We start from the raw sequence: 7,486 nt of genomic DNA, 5'->3' as shown, positions 1-7,486 counted from the left end.
CAGGCATGTACCCTGGCTGGGAATCGAACCTGCGGTACTTTGGTTCACAGCCCGCACTCAATCCACTGAGCTATGCCAGCCAGGGCTGAGGCTTGCTTTTTGCTAAAACTCCCCCACCCTGGATTGAGGCAGCAAATGTTTACTGCATATCCTTAAAATGGCTTCCTAAAGTCTGCTAAACTTCCCAAGTATGGAGTGTAACCAGTTCAACCACGTTTCCCCTTGATCTGCAACCCTTCTCTTTGAAGTAATTAGCAACATTCTTTCCTTTGCTATCTATAAAAGGTAATCACTTATAGCGAACCTGTGCATAGTAAATGAGGACCATCCTCCATGTAATGCACCCAGAAAAGCAATCAAAGCTTGCCCAGGCAGGGGTCGGGTCCTTCTCTCTCACTCAGAAAGTGGCCATGCCGTCCCTTTTTCTCCACAGGACTTCTGTAGTCCCTGTGAATTTGTTCGTTGAATCCACAACACATGGGCCCCACGGGCAGGGGTCCACATCATCTGGCACCCAGGAACAGGGACCCAGGGCTATGAGCCACAATTGTGGGCAACACACCGACTTGGTGGGAGTACGCACGCATCAGCCCAGGCAAAGGCAGATGACACAGAGTGGTTTCCGGTAAGGTCATAGGGGGGGTTGGATTTCAGAGGAAAAGCGATTTCTTCCAAAGTCTCCCTCTCTTGCGGCCGCCTTACACCTGCACCCTCTTTAGTAAGCAGGAGCCTTGCTCTCTCTCCCGAGCATCTGTCGTAATCTCGCAGGAATGGGTCAAGCAATTAAGAGCCACAAGAGTGCTTACCACAGTGAAGATACCTGTGAGACTAAGTTGGAACGTGGGCCAGGACAGAACACTAGGTTTCCCACCAGCCACAAGCAAAAGTCCACGCAACAAGAGGCACGCTGTAAAAACACTCACAGGCCCATCCCCACAGCACAACCCCTAACTAGTTCTGGGCTTGGGAGAAAGAGAAAAGACTTTTCCCTTTAATCAGCTTCAAAAACTGCAACTAGTCACAGAGCGATTTACAAGCATCTCAGCAGATTCTTTCAGGCCGCCTCCTGTGGTCCTTTCAATTTAGCCTTTTCCCTCCATCCACCTGCATAAGGAAAAGCAGATAATGAATGAGAGTTTCGCTTTTGACCGGACTCCAAAGATCGCTTTCCAGAAGAATTTAGTGTTAGCCACAGGCTTTGTAGGAGAGCTTTAGACGTTTGCCAAGCTCTGAAGACAAAAGGCACTTCCTCCCCTTGGCCCAAGAAATCGGGTGTTCACACATGAGTTGGATCCTTGTGACAGTGTCTGGGATCAATTCCTGAGATATGCAGGGGACTTACAGGGACCTCCAAACTACTTACTCTAACTTCTGGCTCAATGGGGAAGCGTGATATAAAGGTTGGTCACCTAGCGCTTCGAGCCCCCTGTCGCAGTCCTAAATGCTTGGGGAGGACCCAAAACCCACAAGCGGGGTGAGGGTACTTGGGAAGCCCAGTACCCCTCTCCCTGGCTGTCTTTCACCAACAGCACATTTCAACCCACTACACGCTCCTCGCTAGCAAGAAGTAGGATTTAAAGGTGCAGACAGAGTGAAAGCACAACAAACTGGCTTTGTAATTGCCGTGCTTGAGGACGGAGGAATTTCAGAAAAGGTTCTTTTATTTGTTAAAAAAAAAATTTCTTTAAAGGTTTCTATGAATCCTCTACCATGGAGAATGGGCTCTCTAAGGAACAGGAGCAATGTTTTCAGCAAATTCGGTAGTTTTTGAAGACTGCTACATGTCTCCCAGATAAGGGATCTTTAGACTTAGAAATATAGGAAAAAGCAGGGCAGAGAAGCCCTCATTATCAGGAAAGCTTGGACAAAAAGAGAAGGGACAGATGCATGCCAGCCAGGCCCTTTCCTTGGGTCACCCCGGCTGCTGTGAGCATCACAGCTCCCCCAACCCCCCGCGAGACCAGCCAGGGTGCGGGTGTGCGTGAGCTCTCAGCACAGCGGGGCCAGGTCACTCTGCCAACGATGGGCAGCGGTGGAGCAGGGGTTGGTCCCCCTCTCATCCCCTCCTCCCAGTGCACACAGGAGCAACCTTTTCCCAGCACTGGGCACAGTCTACTGGGTCCACCCCCAGGGCCTCGGTTCCCCACAGCACCTTGCCTTGGCGGGTGCCTAGTAGCACACTTAGAACTGGCACAGACAGCACATCTAAAGGGGAGTTCCAGCCAGGTCATCCCTGAGCTAAGGGACAACAGCCCCCTCGCTTTGGGTGGCCCCAGCGTGCTTAGTTTTGAAAAAGGGGTTTCTATTTTGTTTACATTTCTACAACTGGAATAAGGAGCATTTCTCAACCCCGAAAAGGTGTGTGGTCTCTTAAATGTTTTGGTCCAAATGGGCAAGCTGGACGAATTCAGCCTTACATCCTTCTCGCCCTGCTTAATATTTGCAGGGACCTCCTCACTCTGGGGAAGGCAAATCACCTTACTCTAGGCGTTAACCCCAGAGGGTTACAACCTCCAATAATTTGGCAAATGGATGTTACTCACTATCCCCCTATTCATTTCATAATATACTCCTTAAGTCGAAAGTTTGGCAATCTAATCAGGCTTACCTTTTAAAAGACATTATGCTTATGTTGGAATGTTATGTGGATTGTGTATGTTGTAGAAAGTTCAAGTAAGTTGTAGATGGTCTATAAGGAATTAAGAAAGTGAAGGAAAGTGTAGTATTGTGAAGAAGGATAAGAAGGAACAAAGGAAAAAGATATCACATTCATGTGTGGCAGGGGAAGGGGAAGTAGAAAGGAAATAAGACGAATAGTAAGCATCTAAGTCTTTGAAACACTGCAAATTCTAGAACTACCAGGTCCCTAAAACAATAAGGTAATTAACTTCACTGCTCAAACTCATTGCAGCTTGCAGAAGCAGAAGGGGGCCTGTCTCTTTTTTTAAGATTTTATTTATTTATTTTTAGAGAAGGGAGAGGGAGAAAAACATCAATGTGTGGTTGCCTCTTGCACACCCCAGGCATGTGCCCTAACTGGGAATCGAACCGGTGACCCTGTGGTTCACAGGCCAGTGCTCAATCCACTGAGCCACACCAGTCAGGGCAGGGTCCTATGTTTTCAAGCAAACACGAACCCAGGTGCTCCACAGACCCCTCCCCTCACTGGGGAATCAGCAGAGAATGTTAGAGCTGGAGGCCTTCAGCCACTTAGGCCATCCACAAGAAATCAAGACTAATAATGGCCTGGGGTATATTGCATAAACCAGGCTTTCTTAGAAAAGATGGGGAATTCAGCATAAAACAGGTATCCCCTATAGGTCAAGCAATTGTTGAAAGAGCTCACCAAACCTTTAAAACATTATCAAACAAACAAAAAGGGGGAGTCAGGAAACATCCCCCAGGAATTTAACCATGCTGGCAATATATACATACAATTTTTTGAATTGTGATGATAGTTTCAAGTCACCCACAGACACTTTGTGCAAAACAGACCTGCAGTCCCTCACCCCTTGGTCTTGTACAAAGACCCGTCAGGGGAAGGAAAATAGAAGGCCCAGTTGAACTATTAACTTGGGGAAGAGGATATGCTTGTATTTACTCTCCAGAAGGACCTTTGGAACTACTGGCGAAGAGGGAGCCTCAAAGCAGCCTACGTACAACACAGGCCTGATTCCCCACAGGAAAACTGATCCGTGGGCTCAGCTCCTGTGTGCCTACTTGCTCCCCGTTGATTTTGAAAATCAGGGGCTGGGTTACATTCACCATGCTACACGGAACGGTTCCCTATAATATAGTTTTAAATATATTTGTATGTAGTACACACATGCATATGCTTTTTATATGCATTAAGTAGCTCCAGCTTGAAGGAAACTGGTCTTAAGATTGTTTCTGACCTGGCTGGCGTAGCTCAGTGGATTCAGCACAGGCTGCGAACCAAAGGGTCGCAGGTTCGATTCCCAGTCAGGACACATGCCTGGGTTGCAGGCCACGGCCCCCAGCAACCGCACATGGATGTTTCTCTCTCTCTCTCTCTCTCTCTCTCTCTCTCTCTCTCTCTCTCTCTCTCTCTCCCTCCCTCCCTCCATTCCCTCTCTAAAACTAAATAAATAAAATCTTAAAAAAAAAGATTGTTTCTAAGGCGGGAAATGCGCAGTGAGGGGACTGAGTTACGGAGTCCTCTCATTCTGTACCACTTTCTTTCTTATCACAGGCCACAGGGAAGGTTTGGACATGAGAAAAAGAAGGGATGCAGAAAACACTGTGCCAAAGAAGAGACTGAATTAGTTTAGGACGTGAAGGTTATAATCTTTTGTGTGTGCAGCCATGCTCATATTAACTATGGGTTAAAAGTAAATTTGCTACAGTTAAGCCTAAATAATTGACATGTGTCAGTAATTCATAATTCTACATTAAATCAAAAAGCATGTCCTTTCAGTATTCTACTTAAAATGCTCACAAAGTATCCTCCTCAGCAGGTTGTACTTCAGAACATACATGCTATCTTTTTAAAAAGATTTTATTCCTTTTTAGACAGAGGGGGGGAAAGAGGGAATCAATGTGTGGTTACCTCTCACACGCCCCCTGCTGGGGATAGACTTGGCCTGCAACCCAGGCATGTGCCCTAGTCTGGGAATCAAACCAGCAACCTTTCAGTTCACAGGCTGGCACTCAATCCACTGAGCCACACCAGCCAGGGCCCAATGCCATTTTTAAAAATATATTTTTAAAGATTTTATTTATTTTTTTAAAGAGACGGCAAGGGAGGGAGAGAGAGGGGGAGAGAAACATCAATGTGTGGTCACCTCTCCTGTGCCCCCAACTGGGGACCTGGCCAGCAACCCAGGCATGTGCCCTGACTAGGAATTGAACCTACAACCCTTTGGTTCACAGGCTGGTGCTCAATCCACTGAGCCACACAAGCCAAGGCCCAATGCCATTTTTTAAAAAGTATATTTTTTAAGGTTTTACTTATTTTTTTTTAAAGAGAGGGCAAGGGAGGGAGAGGAGGAGAGAAACATCAGTGTGTGTAATTGGTTGCCTCTTGTGCATCTCCAACTGGGGGCGTGGCCAGCAACCCAGGCAAGTGCCCTGACTGGGAGTTGAACTGGCCACCTTGCAGCTCACAGGACAGTGCTCAATCCACCGAGCTACACCAGCCAGGGCCCAATGTCACTTTGTTAAAAAAAATAGAAAAAGTCATCAGATTTGTATGGAACCACAAAAGACCCCAAATAGTCAAAGCAATCCTGAGAAAGGAAGAAACAAAAACAAAAACCGAAGCCAGAGGTGTCACACTGACTTCAAATTATACTACAGAGTTATGATAATGAAAATAGCATGGTATTGGCAGAAAAACCACACACACAGACCCAATGATAGAGTCGAAAGCACATAAATAAAACCAAATGTACATAGACAAATTGTTTTTGACAAAGGAGCCAAAAACACAATGGAGAAAATAAAGCCTCTTCAATAACTGGTGCAGGGATGTTTCCAGATCTTGGCAAGTGCCTATCAGTAGATGAGAATAAAAAAGATGTGGTACATTTACACAGTGGATTACTATTCAACCATAATAAAGAAGGAAATCTCTTTCCAACATGGATGGACCTGGAGAACATTATGCTAAGTGTAATGAGCCACTCGGAGAAAAACAAATAAATACCAATGACCTCACTCATATATGTGGAATCTGATGAACAAATTAAACCAGAGGCATGGACGCATGGAACTTACTGAGAGATCTCAGAGGGGAGGGGGGTGGGGGGACTGGAAGAGATTAGCTTAAGAACATATATGCACATATGCATGGCCCATGGACACAGACCACCAACGTGGGGAAGGCCGGGGGGGGGGGGCAGGTACTGAATACAGGGGGACCAAAGGGGCAGAATGGGGGATATCTGTGATAGTCATCAACAGTAAAAACAAATAAAATGGTACTGGGAAAATTGGAAAGCCACATGCAAAAGAATGAAACTAAATTAGTTTGTCCCCATGTATAAAAAGTAATTAAAAATGGATCAAAGACCAAATTATAAGATTTGAAACAATAAATTCCATAGAAAAAGATACTAAATTACGGGCTGTGGGCTTAGAGAACATTTTATAAATTTGCCCCCAAAGGCAAGCGAAGGAAAGGTAGAAATCAATCAATGGGACTATATCAATCAAAAAAACTTATGCACAGAAAAAAAAAAGCCAACAGAATAAAAAGGCAACCAACCAGATGGGAGATGGTATTTGCAAACGTCTCCTACAAGGGCTTCATATCCAAAATATATAAAGAACTCAACACCCTGGCTGGCGTAGCTCAGTGGATGGAGCGCAGGCTGCAAACCAGTGTTGCAGGTTTGATTCCCAGCCAGGGTACATGCCTGGGTTGCAGGCCATGACCCTCAGCAACTGCACATTGATCTTTCTCTATCTCCCTCCCTTCCCTCTCTAAAAATAAAATGAATGAAATCTTCCTTAAAAAAGTGTTTATAAAAATTACTATTTAAAAAAAAAAAAGAACTCAATACCAAACAAACAATCCAACTAAAAAATGGGCAGAGGACCTGAATAGACACCTCTCCCAAGACATACAAATGGCCAAGAGATATACGAAAACATATTCACAGCCTATTAGGGAACTGCACATCAAAACCATAGTGATACCACCTCACACCAATTAGAGTGGTTATTCTCAACAAGGCAAGTAATGTGATGGAGAGGTTGTGGAGAAAAAGGAATCCTTATTCCCTGCTGGTGGGAATGTCAACTGGTACACTCACTATGGAAACATATGGAGGTTCCTCAAAAAACTGAGAATAGTTACCACATAACCCACCAATTCTTCTTCCGGGTATCTACCCAAAATCTTTTTTAAAAAAATTATTTGCAAAGATATATGCACCCCTGTGTTCAGTGCAGCACTATTCACAGTGGCTAAGACATGGAGAAAACTGAAGTGTCCTTCCATTGATGATTGGCTAGAGACGTGGTTCATAACACAATGGGATACTGCTCATTAATAAGACAAAATGAAATACTGTCACTTGTGACCACATGGATGGACCTTGAGAATATCATGCTAAGGGAAGTCAAGACAGAAACAACCAGGAACCATATGATTTCACTCATGTGGGACATAAAACTCAAACTCATGGACACAGACAAGAGTAGGGTGGTTGCCAGAGGGAAGCAGGGATGGGGTAAGTAAAGGAGTCAAATATTTGGTGGTAGATTACTTGACTTTCGGTGGTGGGCACACAGGGCAATATACAAATGATGCATTACAAAAATGTACAGTGGAAACCTGTACAATCTTACTAACCAATGCCAGCCCAAATTTAATTTTACAAAAAGGCACATAAGTGTATATATAATCATAGCTTATGACATAGATCAGCTGTGAATAGTGTTTACAATCACAGTGAAACCTAATCTGGATTTATGACTAAACTGCGTTGAGAGAATGAATGGGTAGTTATCATGGAAC

This window comes from Phyllostomus discolor, chromosome X, assembly GCF_004126475.2.
Source record: "Phyllostomus discolor isolate MPI-MPIP mPhyDis1 chromosome X, mPhyDis1.pri.v3, whole genome shotgun sequence".
NCBI classification, from domain to species: Eukaryota; Metazoa; Chordata; class Mammalia; order Chiroptera; family Phyllostomidae; genus Phyllostomus; species Phyllostomus discolor.
The sequence above is the reverse complement of the archived record's forward strand: the minus strand, read 5'-3'. Positions refer to the sequence as shown.